Below are 14,970 nucleotides of genomic sequence, written 5' to 3' on the forward strand. Positions count from 1 at the left end.
AAAAGCGTAACTGTATGCAACCCTTGAGGGAATAATTTGAGAGAGTTACTAAGAAAATTGAAAATTTCAAAAATGACTGGAATTATTTGGGCAGGTTTAGAGTTCCTTACTTTTGGGGGAAGATAATTGGATGATATCAAATGAATAATTTCGTGACAAATTAAAGGCTAATGAACAAGATCTTGGTTGTTTATTAATACACAGTGAAGAAGTTGTTTCACCCCATTTTGTTATCAATGCCCTATTAGGGACTTCACTATGTTGGCCGGGATAAACAAACTGATCCAAAACCTCCCTACAACTCGCTAGTAGATCATGTCAAAATTAATAGTGGCAATAATAAAGTACAAGAATGTACCATGGTTAGCACTAACTGATTGGGAAAAAATCATAAAGGTTAAGAAGCAAGTGAACCGAAATTTTATCCTAGAACAAGTTGCTTCTAGCACTCAAGTAATATAACCAATCCAACCGATGCAAAAAGTTACATATCAAAAAGAGGATAGGGATGAAGTGGCATTAATTACACCTCAGATGCCTATGGCAAGAATACACGGATCTCAAGGCCAATGTTCCGCTGCCACATCCAAAAGGGCTAAAACATCCAAATCACGAAGGAGTTCATGAAAGTTTACTTTATTTACTTTAATTTAAGTTATTTCACTTTGAATGTTGAATAACTTAAAAATAGTTACTATGATAGTTAGTTTTTGAAAACTTTATTTAAGACCCTGTTTCTCGTTTAGAGGGGGTTGTTGACATAATAACTATTTTTGATGTTATTGGATTTGAACATACTTGATAAGAAGGTCTATTTTTGATATAATGATATACTCATGTGTCCTTGATAAATCACTTTTGCCATGTGTTTGTTTACAACAGTTTAAATGTATAGAATGTTGAACTTGTTTCGTATTCTGTAGCATCCAATTTTTAATTGCTTGGTCTTCTGGTATTTATTATTGAATCTAGTGATTAAAATATTGAGCATTTGATTGAAATTGAATTTCCATGAGCTTGCCTCTCGAATTGAGAAGCGATCTCTTACTCGATAAACTCTAAAATTGTTGCGTTTTGTTTTCTTTGCCGCGTTAATAATAATTTTGTGTTTACGATATAAAATGGATCTTAAATTGATTATGGTATCATGCTAATTCTTATGATTTTATTGTTCTGATATTTATTATTAGTTCATAACTTATCGAGGGATTAGCCTGAGAAGGAAAAAATGTTTGCACTTGTTGCAACGTTCTCTTCATTTTTACCACTGAGATAACAGTTGTGTCTTAAACATTTATACATATTTATGTTTTCTTTCTTTTATGTTTGTTTTATTTCATTTTATCATTATAATTTGAGTACTCGTCTTTGATGTGCGAGATATATCATTGATCAACAACTAGTTGATTTAAATTTCTTCTGTCTAAACCATCTTATTTCTACAATGTCTTCATTTTTATCAACAACTAGTCTTATTTTATTTGCATATTAAAAATCATACAATTGTAGTCAGGGAATACCCCTTGTGGTGTACAGGAGGCCACCCTAAAGTGCCTAAAGCGGGAGGATTTTTGAATCCTCAACGAATGCGTTCTTGAGTGGTCCCCATGGAACAATTTAAGAACCAACAGGTATCAAGATAGACCCCTATTATTACCCATGTTAATTTTATATAGATATTTTGGTGCTGAACTTTGCAGAGAATATCACCCTTGGTTGATTCTATTTGAAAGAAAGGAGAAGTAGTTCATAACACTGCCATTCACTATAGGAGAGATTATTGTAAATATTTTTTATCATCTTGTATAATTCTCTTACCTACTGAAATATTTTAATTTAGCTGAAGCTAGATGGGTTTTCTCAAGATGCTTGACATTGTTAAGATATTGAAACATGTTTAAAAGAATCTCAAAAATAAGTGTAGAGAATCAAACCGGTTCATCTAGGGAAAAGGAAACACTCACACCCATTGATGATGCAGTGTTAGAGATAAATATACTAATATTAAGGAAAGAAATGAGTGGAGAGGAAAGAAGCCTACTAGTGCTCAACCTACTTCATCTCCATATGTTTGTCAGAGTTCCTCCTCATCTCATAGAATAAAGAATAATATTAGAATTCAAGGAGAGAATAATGAATGATGTTTCAATGGAGGTGATGGAGAAGAACGACCCACTTGAGTTACCCTGGAAAAATCCTAAGTTGTGACCTCATCTAAAAGTAAAATTTTGAGTAAGAAAGGGTCCCAACACGTCGAAGGACCCATAGACATGGAAGCAGATAGTGCTCGTATTTCAAATTGGGTGGTATCACGCATGATTGAGTCCCATAAGTGAATTGAAGAATTGGTTGCTAAAGAGATGGTAATTATTGAGGACCAATCCTTGACCATGCACATATCTGTTATGATTGGGCCACCAAGAAGCTACAATTTGGAAAGGTGCATGTGAGGAATAAGAAAATTACAAATTAGTGGAAATCTAAGGTAGACATCATAGATTTAGAACTGTAGGGCTCCTAAAATTACACCAAACTAAAAGGGAAGAACTTTCTCACTCTATCATTGAGAAAGAGGAAAAAAATTCGAGATTAAAAAGAAAGTAAGTGAGCTTGAAGAATTTCTCATTCCTACACCTATGTTCATGACCCCTCAGGACATCTAATCATCGAAAGTTACAATAGTAAGTACACTTGGCACACCATAGAAAGTGAGAAAGGAAACACCAATTGTTAATAGGCATCAAATCTATGCCGCGATGAATATAAATAAGCAACTTGAGATTATCGAAGAAGCATGTGAGGCTTCTCTACATTTGAGAATATATCTTGAAGAATTTGTTCATTTACTAAGTATTTAAAGCAAGATATAGACATGATTAAAAGTTTGCTGATAATGATTTATCTACCTTCATCAACAAGATCAATTGTTAGGCCCCTACACTAGTAGTATAGGGGCAGGGGCCTAACATCAATACTCTGAGTGATTTTCGTAGGGACCTAGTAAGGTTTCCCTGGAGGAAAAATAATTGAACAAATAGGTAGGTTGGTCTACAGGGATAAAAACGCTATAGGACACTTTCATAGAATGATCAAGTTTTGGTGATCATGGGAGAAATGACATTTTCAAAACCATTAAAGTTGTAGAAGATTTCTAGGGCCTTTGAATGATTAGGGATTAAATTTTGGTCCCTAAATATGTTTTAAAATAAGAACTGAATATCATTAAAGTACCTTTGTGCACTAACTTCGACAACTTCATCGATTTTCTGCAAGACCAAATCAAGAAATTTTTGGTCATGTTTATTAATGACAATGAGGAAACAATTCGTTGTAACAAAGAAACTACAGTCAAGTGTGAGGGACCTGAAGGAAGAGATATTTGCATTTAGATTTAAATAATAAGGATTATATTGAAGATTGGATTAAAAAGTCCTTAAATGAAATTGTTTATCTTGAGTAATTACTTGAGAAGATAGATTAATGAACATCCAAAAGCCATACATATTCTTATGCAACAACTGTCAAGAGAGAGGGAGAAAGAGAGAGTTTATTCCAATTGTCATCCTTCTGCAATTTTTTATCCTCATATTTATTGGTCAACCAGAGCCCAATTGCAATCCCTTAGAGACACACACCTTTATATTGATGTTAAGTATTATCATTTTGTGAAGTGCTTTAGGCACTTTATTCAAAGCTTAAAATTTGTAGACTAACTTTTTAACTTTCGTAGAGAGATGTTTTCAGAAGGGCATATTATTTATGGTTCTGAGACTTTTTAATAAGCAGTAAGAATCTTATGAATGTTTTCCTATGCTCTTATGAATTTATATGCATGACATCATTTTATAGATTTTTGAATATATGGGTCATACTCTTTTTATTTTTCTATTGAATTCACTTCAAATGTATCTCCTCATGATATGTGAATGGATAAGTACAAAGAAATGAATCTTGAAAGCATATTATTTTATGATATCATTATTTTCAAAACACCTAGTCCACTCACATGTGCATGTGATTAATGTTCATATTTGAATATTTTAGTTATTTGAGTTATTTGAGCATGTGAAAGGAGGAGTACCACTTCTATAAAAATGTAGAGGGAACTTGAAAATAGCTCTAGGAAGTTAACTCTTTTCCTTGACCAGAAAAGACATCAACAAAAATGTACATTGGCAACACATCCTTGCCACCTCAAACATGAGATGAGAGTCATAGTCAAACAAATATACAACAAGGGGGATAGAAACACTAGAAGAAAAGTTGGGACAAAGACCAAAAATGATGACATGCTTCCGCATGATGAGTAACAAAAAGTCTAGGAAGTGGAGTGAAGGAAAAGCAAAGGAAGTTGAAAATAGTAAGAAATTATTAAGAAGTTGACGAGAGCAAAGGTAAGAAAGGAAACAATGAAGCCTCTGGAGAAACTTGTTAGATGCGAAGAGAAGGCCGACAATGCCAAATGCCCCAAAATTGGACAACCAAGGCCCATAAAAACCATTAAATCTAGTGGCAACATGACCATGCGCATGACCTAATCACCCTTACTCCCAAGTGCATGAAAATACCTATAATGATTCAATGAAAATATAATCAGTTAATGAACGAGCATGACAAGGCACTATGGAGTTAGAGCCTTAATTAAACTTAGGGGTCAGTTGGTGGGTGCATAGGGGAGGAGGGTGTTTGTGGCTTGACACATCCCATCCCTTAATTGTTGGATGAGTAAACCAACCAATCATTCACCACCTATCCCATCCCCTGTCTCTACATATGGGGATATCTATTTATAATTTTATTTAGACATTTTGAGAAGAGATTAATGTTTTTATTTTTACACACACACAATCTTATTTATACATTCTCGGAATGTTTAATTATAATTTTTAATTTCTTGATTTTTTTTAAAGAATATACTTCTTAATAGAAAATTACTTTATTTTGGGTTCTATAAATTTAAAATTTAATTATGGTAATTTAATTTAATAGAATATTTTAAATTGTATTATTTTAATATATCTTAAATTATGTTAAGTACTTCTTAATGGAGGATAATAAAATTTTATTTCTCAAAATTCAATATGGAAATTTAATTAATTAATTATTTTTACATCAAAAATTTGAAATGTGTGTGCGCGCACACGCACAAGCCATAATCATGAAATTTTATATCAAAAATTTGCATAAGACATGCGACAACACATTAGAGGAGAAAAAAATGACATATTAGGCTCTGCAATCTTTGCATTTTGAAGTTGAGCCAACCATTTGACATAATTATTTCCTATGTACAATACAAATTAGACTAAAACATCTATATGTAAAGACTTTTAAGAAAGACCCCAAATACATGCAAAATTTTCATTTCATAAAACTAGGCTAAGTTTTTTGTGCCTTTGTCTTCAAAGTCCATCTCCATAGCTTGTCTTGCAAGCTCATTGATGTCTGGAAGGCCAATATTCTCCAGATTCACTGGGTTGATAGAGTGAGAAGGATCTTGGAAAATCTGAGAAATCTGTAAATGAATTTCTTCCAATTGGCTCTTGATAAACCTGTATTCAACTTCCATCCTATTCATCTATTTTTTTTGGTTTATAATTTGCTCCATTATTGGAGATAGGGAAGAAACCAATTGATTGTAGTGAAGTTTTAGCAACATAATACAATTGTCTTCATCACCTCCTTTTTACATCCTGAAAGGACTTGTATGCACCTTGGAAATTAGCCACATCGACGACCCTAGTAAACACACCATATAACAAGCTTGTGAATCATGATGGATGACCTTGTAAATAGACACTCCAACAAACCTACAAATCTTGTTGCAACTTCTAAATCTTGATCCCCTCTAGTGATTTAAAAAACACTTTAATTGCCTTCAGATCCCCTTTCTTTTAGAGAATGGAAAGATACAACCCAAAATAGATAAAAAAAAATGGGCATAGGAGTAATTCAAATTCCTTCAAATAACACATGGAGGTACTTATGCCTAGTTGAACTTAATCATTTCCATGATTCCAAATCACAATTGATCATTACCATGAGGTTCCTCAACTTGAAAACACTTCGTGACATCATCTCCCATGATGGAATTACCACTCTAAAGTGACTACCCATGATCTTCTCCCTTATCACAACTTGTATAGTGATGTGTGGCTTAGACTAGCATGCCTTTGCCCAATGAGGGAAAGAACTACATCTTAACTCACCTCTCATCGCCATGATTAAATACGTCAAGGAACCATAAAATCTAGTACTTGTTGACATAATCCCCCTATCACTAGTACCATTGGAACATACATAATCAAATATTCCCCCTGTAGGTAGTTCTTACCATGGGGTTTTTATAAAATCATCAAAGTAGTGAAAGATGATCCTCTAATGAACCATAAAACAATCCAACACCTTAGTTTCATGATACGGAGCTTCCACCACATCAAAATTCTCACATCATCCAAAACATTTGGCCAAGAGACAAGTGACAAGATGGATGGAATATGCATGACACTCTTTATTAAGGGATTGGGTAATAATTTTTGTTCTTGTTAATCAAAATCTCTCCTTGTTGAAACTATATACCGCAATTTCCTAGGTGGTTTGTCTTAGATTTATTGTGCCCAAGGATGTGAATGACGATATAATATTCAAAACGATGCAATAAACCCCAAATTCTCTAAAGAAAGACCTTAAATTTGATGTCCTCATGGTAGGATTCAAACTAAAGATAATAAATTAGGAAATGTGAGTCCCTTGATACAAGAATTTTGTGAACATTGAGAGAGGAGGCCTAGATGAGACCTTGATACAGACAATAGGCCTTAGTTTAATTATTTGATGCTGCTTCGAGTCTCCATGAAAACAAAAATTTCAATTTTCCTTTAGGGCAATAGCTTGACCCTCCCACTCCTACAACCCATAAAGGTAAGAACAATTATAAAAATGATGAAAAATTAATAATATTTCATTCAATAGTAAATTCCAGCTTTATATATATATATATAGATATACATATACATATACATATACATATACATATACATGTGTGTGTGTGTGTGTGTGTGTGTATAAAGTTGGAATTTTCTTTCCTCGAGGAAAAATCGTAATTTTCATTGTATGAAATATTAAAAATTACATTCTGTAGATGCTAGATAGCATACCAAAGATTGATTGTTGTTATCCAACAATCATCTGCTGAAAAGTTTAATTGTTAGAAAAATATCAAAGAAAGTCCAGAGTTGTATCATATACATACAAAAAGAGTATCAGGTACAGTGCTAGAAAGTTGTCCTATGTTTGTTCTATCATAAATGCATCAGTTATATAAATATGTAAATATATACAAAAAATTTATCCCATAACAGTAGTATCTGCAGTGATATCAAGGAAAGGCCAGTGATAATACCGATGGAACTCTGTCCCATTTTGTTCTGATATCAACCAAGTACCACAGTCCTGAAGTGCGCCCTCTTTGGATCATTGATCAGAAAGTGTGTTCCTTTCCCGGTAAATATGTTGATAAGAAATGTGATCAAAATATGCTTTTAACATAATAATTCCCTAAATTGGATTTCTATGTGTGTGTGTGTGTGTGAGACATATGGACTTCTCATTGAACCAATCAATAATTACTTTTGAATCCCCAAATATTTGCATCTACCGGCACCCTTTTTCAAAAGCGAAAAGGATAAGTAACTTTATGCTATAAAGTTCCGCGAAGTTATTTTTAGCCTATCCCAACCCATAAATATTATTATTTTTTCATAATTTTTATAATCGTTCTTATCTTTAGGGGCGACAAGAGTGGGAGGTTCAATCTATTGCCCTAGAGAAAAATTGAAAATTTGGTTTTCATGGGGACTCAAAACAACATCAAATAATCAAGTTGAGGCCTTTGGTTTGTATCAAGGTCTCCTGTAGGCCTGCTCTCTCAATGTTCAAAACATTTTTGTAGTAAGGGATTCTATATATATCACAAAAAAAACACACTTTTATATTCATAAAGAGTATAAAAATGCATTCTTCATTGGCTATGGAAATCCATCAAAATTCCTCAACTACCTATCATTTTTTCTAATTTTATTATTATCGTCATATTTTAGCCTAGATACATAATCCAACCTTTGCTATATGCAACAACTAACAATAATTCGGTTATAAACATAAGTTATCATTGTCAACATTTGAATAAATAGACAAAAAAGAAATAACGTCCCAAGGATCATATCCATAAGAATTGTTCAGAATCCAAGGTCTCCCCCTCAAATGAATTTTACCTCTAGAACTTCCCTTGTAGGAAACAATAATCCTTCCTTTAACAATTGATCATGTTTTGTATTCAATTCTTTACAAATATGACTTATAATACATTTCTCAAATGTTGTCATTATTTCCTATGGATGTTTAAATTAACATGTAGTGCCACTTTATTAACCAAATAATTTCCCAACATCTTGACAACCACCAATGAATCCTCAAAGATTTCTAAATCTGTCAAGCCATAATTATATGCCAATTTTAGTAGGAATTTCAAGGCCAACAACTTTGTTGGATTGTTTGAACCATTTCCATTGTTTTCCTTGAAAGTATAATAATGTGAATTAGATAGAAAAAATAATCTACCCAAACCACATTGCTTATCATCTCCTTGACATGCACTATCGAAGAAGCCCCAACTCTCTCACTTTTCAACCAACAATTCTTGTATCTACCATGATGATTTAGGAACTAGAATTTTCTTCAAAAAATTAAATAGAACCACAACTTGAGAGTATACATAAATGGTTGGCATCTCCTTATCTGCAAATAGTCTTTGATTTCATGATGGCCACACTCCCATAACACAAGGAAAGAGATTAGTATGTAAATCTTAACATCTAATATAATATACATAGTTAAAGACTTTCCTTGTTCCATTACTATATTAGACCTAACCATTTGCTAATATCAATTTACATTGTGATAGGAAATTATATATATATATATATATATATATGTGTGTGTGGCACCTTGTCAATTCACAATATACTTATTTAAAAGACCAGACATATCATTTACAAAAATTTAACTTGGGTGGAGATATTAATAACCATTTATCCCATTCACTTAAAATAGATCCAACTGACAAGTTATATATATAAAATATAATTTAAAAAATCACCCACACAAAAACACAATGCACTGTAACATTAATGTTATCACAACAATGGTAACAATAGGGCAATGTCACAACAATGGTGTCACAACACTGTAACAACAAGGTGGCATCACAGTAATCATGTAGAAACACTCTTATTTTATTCTCAAAGCTACTAACTAAAATTGATCAATATATATTACTTTTGGCCAAAGATGCTCCTGCATTACCTATGTTCATAGGTCATTCTATTATGTTCATTATGTTGCTACAAAACCCTTGGCATAGTGATTTTTAATGATAACTATTGCAACTCCTTATCCACAATGTTGGAACTCCACGGACAATTGTAACAAAAAAAAAATCCTAAAGTGTAGGTCAACCACCAAATGCACAACTATCATCGTCATTTTCTCAACAAAAGGATCAAACACATGCTTCCTAATGAAGGAAATGACTAAGATGGTTGGCCTTGTCCAATATCGAGGATTTAACTGTATCTGTTTTGACCCAACCTCCTGCTTGTCGCAACGGCTAAGTGAGTTAGTAATTGTTTGACCATTCTAAATTTTGGCAATGTTGTTGTAATGGAAGGATACAACATGAGAATATGAGATTCTCATGGCTATCATATGACTCCATGGTTAATTTACAAGATTGAAGGATCATGTATAAAGACCCTACTCTAGTTGAGCAAAAGGGGGAAAAACTAGAATATTGTAACTGCATTTTGATTATTATTAATACAAGCTTTATGATTCCTATTTACATTATATTCTATGCATGTGAGACATGTGCTCATAGCATAGGTGTTCTGCTCTACACTTAACTAGTGCCTTGTCTAAGAAGGTAGGGGCTACTCCAGTGTTGTTAAAAGCGCGATTAAATCGCGCTTTTTTCCCTAAGACTATTTAATCGCGCGTTTTATGGGAAAGAAGCGGCTAAATTTTTTTGCCGATTTTTTCCGAAAAAAAAAGCGCCTTTTTTAGAAAAAATCGCGCTTTTTTCCAAAAAATCACGCTTTTTTCCAAAAAAAGCGTGGGGTGTCGGGGTAGCGGGTTTTATAATCCGATTTTTGATTTTTTTTTTTTTGTTCATTTGGACTGTGGGTGCGCGTAGGAGGAGGAGAACGTCTTGGAGAGAGCAGATGGAGGGTTTGTGAGCAAATCTAAGTGCTTGTAGGACAAATTCAAGAGGAGACCACCAAATTTCTCCATAAAAACAGTATGTGGATTAATTTTTTTTTGTTTTCCTTGTTTAAAAACATTGTTTTTCATTGTTTTTGGTTGGGAAACTTCATATGGGCACCATTTTCCTTTTGTTTTCATTGTTTTTAAAGAATCTTTTGTACTTTTTCATTGATTTGATATGGGTAAATTGGTATGACTATGGGAACCAATTTTTTTTTTTTTTTTTTTTTCATTTTTTTTAAACATTGTTTATGTTTTTTCATTGTTTTTGGCATTTTCCATTTGGTTGGGTAACTTGGGTTTGGAACTTTGGATTCTGGAAATTTGTAACTTGTAATTTTGTAAATGCTAAATTGTAATACTAAATTCCTATTTCCTAATCCTTATTTTCCCATAGGTTTGCAAATTCAAAATTCAAAAACAAACATGCCAAGGAAATTGGATCCTTTCTGGGAATATGGTGAACCTAAAGCTCCGAATGATAGACAAAACTTGAATTGCAAGTTGTGTGGAAAGGAGATACGCGGGGGGGTGTACAGTTTGAAGTTTCACCTTGCACAAATCCCTGGACATGATGTGGGGCCCTGTATAAATACAAATCTTGAACTTATCCAAAGAGCCATGAGAGCATTGGGAGAATTAGAGCACACTAGAGAGGCCAAAGAAGAACTCAAAAGGCAACTAAAAAGGTCAGCTGAAGGAAGTGGGCCAAGTGGCACTGGTTCTACTGCAGCATCAGTCAATCCGGTAGCTGCATCATCATTTTTTGTTCCTCGAACCACCCCTGGTTCACAACCATCTATCAGTTCAATGCTAAAAAGAACTGAAAAAGAACAAGCTGACAGGTTGATGGAAAAATTTCTCCTCTGGAGTGATATTCCTTTCAGCATTGTAAGGAATAATCCATTTTTCCAACCTACTGTTGATGTTATTGCCAGTGTTGGCCCGGGGTACAAAATCCCTTCTTATCATGATTTCAGAGGCCGGATTCTTCAAGATGAAAAGCGTGACTGCACCCAAAGATTGGAGGATTTTAGGGCATCATGGGCACAAACAGGATGCACTGTTATGTCAGATGGTTGGACTGACCAAAAGGGGAGAACCCTTATAAACTTCTTGATTAGTTGTCCCAAGGGGACTATGTTTATCAAATCTGTTGATGCATCTCATCAAATCAAAGATGCAAGAACTTTATGTGATTTGCTGGATGTGTTTATTTTGGAGGTGGGTGAACAACATGTTGTCCAAGTCATAACGGACAATGCTGCAAATTATGTTGCTGCTGGTAGAATGCTTATGGACAGGTATCCTACTTTATTTTGGACACCTTGTGCTGCCCATTGTATTGATTTGATGTTAGAGGACATAGGGAAAATTCCCTTTGTCAAAGATATTGTTGACTCATCAAAAAGCATCACAAAATTTATATATAATCATACATCTGTGCTTAGCTTGATGAGAAGATTCACCAACAACAAAGAGTTGGTGCGCCCCACCATTACACGGTTTGCCACGAGTTTCATATCTCTTCAATCCCTCTTGAATTCTATGTGGGATGTGAAGAGAATGTTTCTTTCAGAGGAGTGGCGTGCTATGTCAATGAGCCGCAAACCAGAAGGAGAGGCCGTATGCAGACTAGTTTCATACCAGGAAGACTTCTGGGCGGGAGTGCAAGAGGTGTGCACCGTTACTGAACCTTTGGTAAAGGTTCTTCGGTTGGTTGATGGTGAGAAGCCCGCAATGGGATATTTGTATGAAGCCATGGACAGGGCCAAAGAAGCCATTCGGGCCTACTATGATGATAAGGGAGATGATGGGTTTCAGAAACAACTCCTTCTATGGGGAGTGATTGATGAGCGATGGAACAACACACTCCATCATCTCATTCATGCTACTGGGCTTTTCCTGAACCCTGCATTTTCTTATGCATGTGGGTTTGATTTTGATGCTGAGATCATGGATGGATTCTTATCCTGTGTCCAGAAGATGGTGGGATCTCCAGAACAACGTATAGAGATCTCTAAACAAATTGAGACATATAAGATGGCAGGTGGCACATTTGGCTTTGAGATGGTTGTCACTGATAGGATGATTAAAATGCCAGGTATTTTTAGTTTGTAACTTTGTTTCAAATTTCATCGTCTCTTCAAATTCCATTTTTTTCTTATGTTTATTTAAAATTTTATTTGTAATTTTGTTGTAGATGCATGGTGGAAGATGTATGGTGGCAGAGTACCCCTTTTTCAAAAGCTTGTCGTACGCATCCTCAGCCAAACATGCAGCTCCTCAGGATGTGAGCGCAACTGGAGTGTATCTGAAAAAATACACAACAAGAAGCGCAACAGGTTAACACTTAAACATTTAAAATATTGCAAATTTCCAAATAAACTTTTGAATTCATTAAACAATATTTTTTTTATAATATTAATTATTAATTATTATTTCATGATCTTTGTACAAGTTGGAGTCCCAACGACTTAATGACATGGTCTACGTCTACTACAATCTTCGATTGTGGGTGAGGCAACTTGAGAGGACACCTAATGTGGATGCCATCTCATTGGATGGGATTGACACCACTGCTGCATGGAGGGTTGAGTCTGAGAGGCCTCTCATGGATTCTGCTGATGATTGGTTAGTGCAGGATGTAGTGGAGGGGGAGGAGGAGCAGGAGGAGGAGCAAGAGGAGGAGGTGACACCATCTACCCGGGCTACCACTGCCACCAGTAGAGGACGTGGTCTACCTCCTGTAGCTCATACTTCTAGTTCTTCAGCTTCTAGAGCACATCATACTCCACTGTCATTTCCACCAGCACAGGCACCATCATCTACATCTAGAGGGAAAGGGAAAGCTGTGACATTTTCTCGCAAGAGGGGCAAAGGAAATCAATAGGATTAGAATTTCATTTTATTGTATATGAGTCTATGACATTATGACATGATGAGATACATTATCATATTTTTTGTTGATATTTTGAGGCTGAGCTGGGACTCAGGAGTCAGGACTTACTATTCAGGACATGATTCAATGTTATGTGTGATTTTAGCGCTAGAAATGATATTAAACATCTTATATATTAGTTTTTTTATCATATTTATGTGTCAATGTATTTATTTTATGTTGTAGATGGTTTAGATATTAAAAAAATTGAAAAAAAATGAAAAAAAAATGAATATTTTTGTACCAAACGCTTTTTTCCCACTTTTTTCCACTTTTTCCCCGATTTTTCCGATTTTTTCCGCTTCATTCCCGTCGCCGATTTAATCCCGCTCGCGCTTTTCACAACATTGGTCTACTCCTTAAGACAAGTATTGCTTGTATTATAGATAGGGTTGCTTTTTCTGCATATGCAGTTTAGTTGATTCAATAAGTTACATTATTTCTAATTGTTATTATTGTTTCGATTTGATCATGTTAGTAATTTACTCTATTTTCCATTCACAGTTTCAATCCTATTTCAAGTTATTGAATTTGGTTTCCTATATTATAGCTTTCTTATCTAATCAATTCATTTCAACACATGTATTCTTGTTATAGAGTTAAGGATCGAACAAACAACATGACAAAGTCACCAATTTACTTTCTTGCTAGTGTGCTTACGTTTTAGAAAGAGTAATTTACTTCCCTACTACTGTGCTTAGTTTTTAGCAAGGGTGATTTACTTTCCTAGAAGGTGTGTTTAATTTCAAGCAAGAGTGATTTCATTTTTATACATGAGTGCTACAGTTAACATTTGCATTCTGACAAGCATGATCTTTCATTTCCTGCAAGTGTGGTTTTCTTTGCTTGATGCTTTGAAAACACACATTAACATCCAATTCTATAATACTTAATCAACATTGCAACTTCATTAGCACTTAACAATTGTATTAACATATACGGTGCATGATAGTTTGAAGGTTTCATATGAACATCAGATTGAAAATTAAATGTACATTTTATCAGTTATCTATTAAGTAATTGAAGGTAATTATATAACCCATCATTTTGGCACCATTTCTTGCGAACTATCAATAATACAATAGTTGCTTTATTGATTGATTTGATTTAGTTTGTGTATTTATTTTAGAAGCTTGTTGTGATGCATTTTTATTTAAGCTAGTTTGTTTAAAAAAGTATGTCTCTTTAAATTCCCATGCACATAATTAGAGATCAACAAGGTATATTTGTTAGTTTTGTCAAAAATCCCCACAAAATTAACAATTCGGGAAAATCACAAGAGGAAAAGGGGCACACTCAGCCCAATTACCTACTCTGACAACTAACTCTCTTGCCAAGAAGAAGTTTGAATCTTCCATTCAAGAGATTGAGATTATGCAAGCCTCATTCCCTGAAGACCAGATAGAAGGAAGATTCCATTCTAGAGAATTGTTATTTCTCGACTCTCTTGAAAGCACCTTCATAGGAAAAGGATTTTTTTCACAAGAACACAACATATGAAATCCCTATTAAGGAAGAGACATTTTCCTTTAGATTCCCATTCAAATACAAAATGAGGAAAATAAGATGAATATCATTCCACATTCAACCTTGCAAACTTCCATGGCTTATCCAAATAAGATATAGGCACCTCCCTCTTTGAATTATTAGATGCTAAAATTTTGAAAGTCTTTCTTGTCATGCTAAAGAACACTACATAGTGCCAG

The sequence above is a fragment of the Pinus tabuliformis genome, chromosome 9 (assembly GCF_031772625.1).
Source record: "Pinus tabuliformis cultivar Carrire ecotype Pingquan chromosome 9, CPIR1, whole genome shotgun sequence".
In the NCBI taxonomy this organism is placed as follows: domain Eukaryota; kingdom Viridiplantae; phylum Streptophyta; class Pinopsida; order Pinales; family Pinaceae; genus Pinus; species Pinus tabuliformis.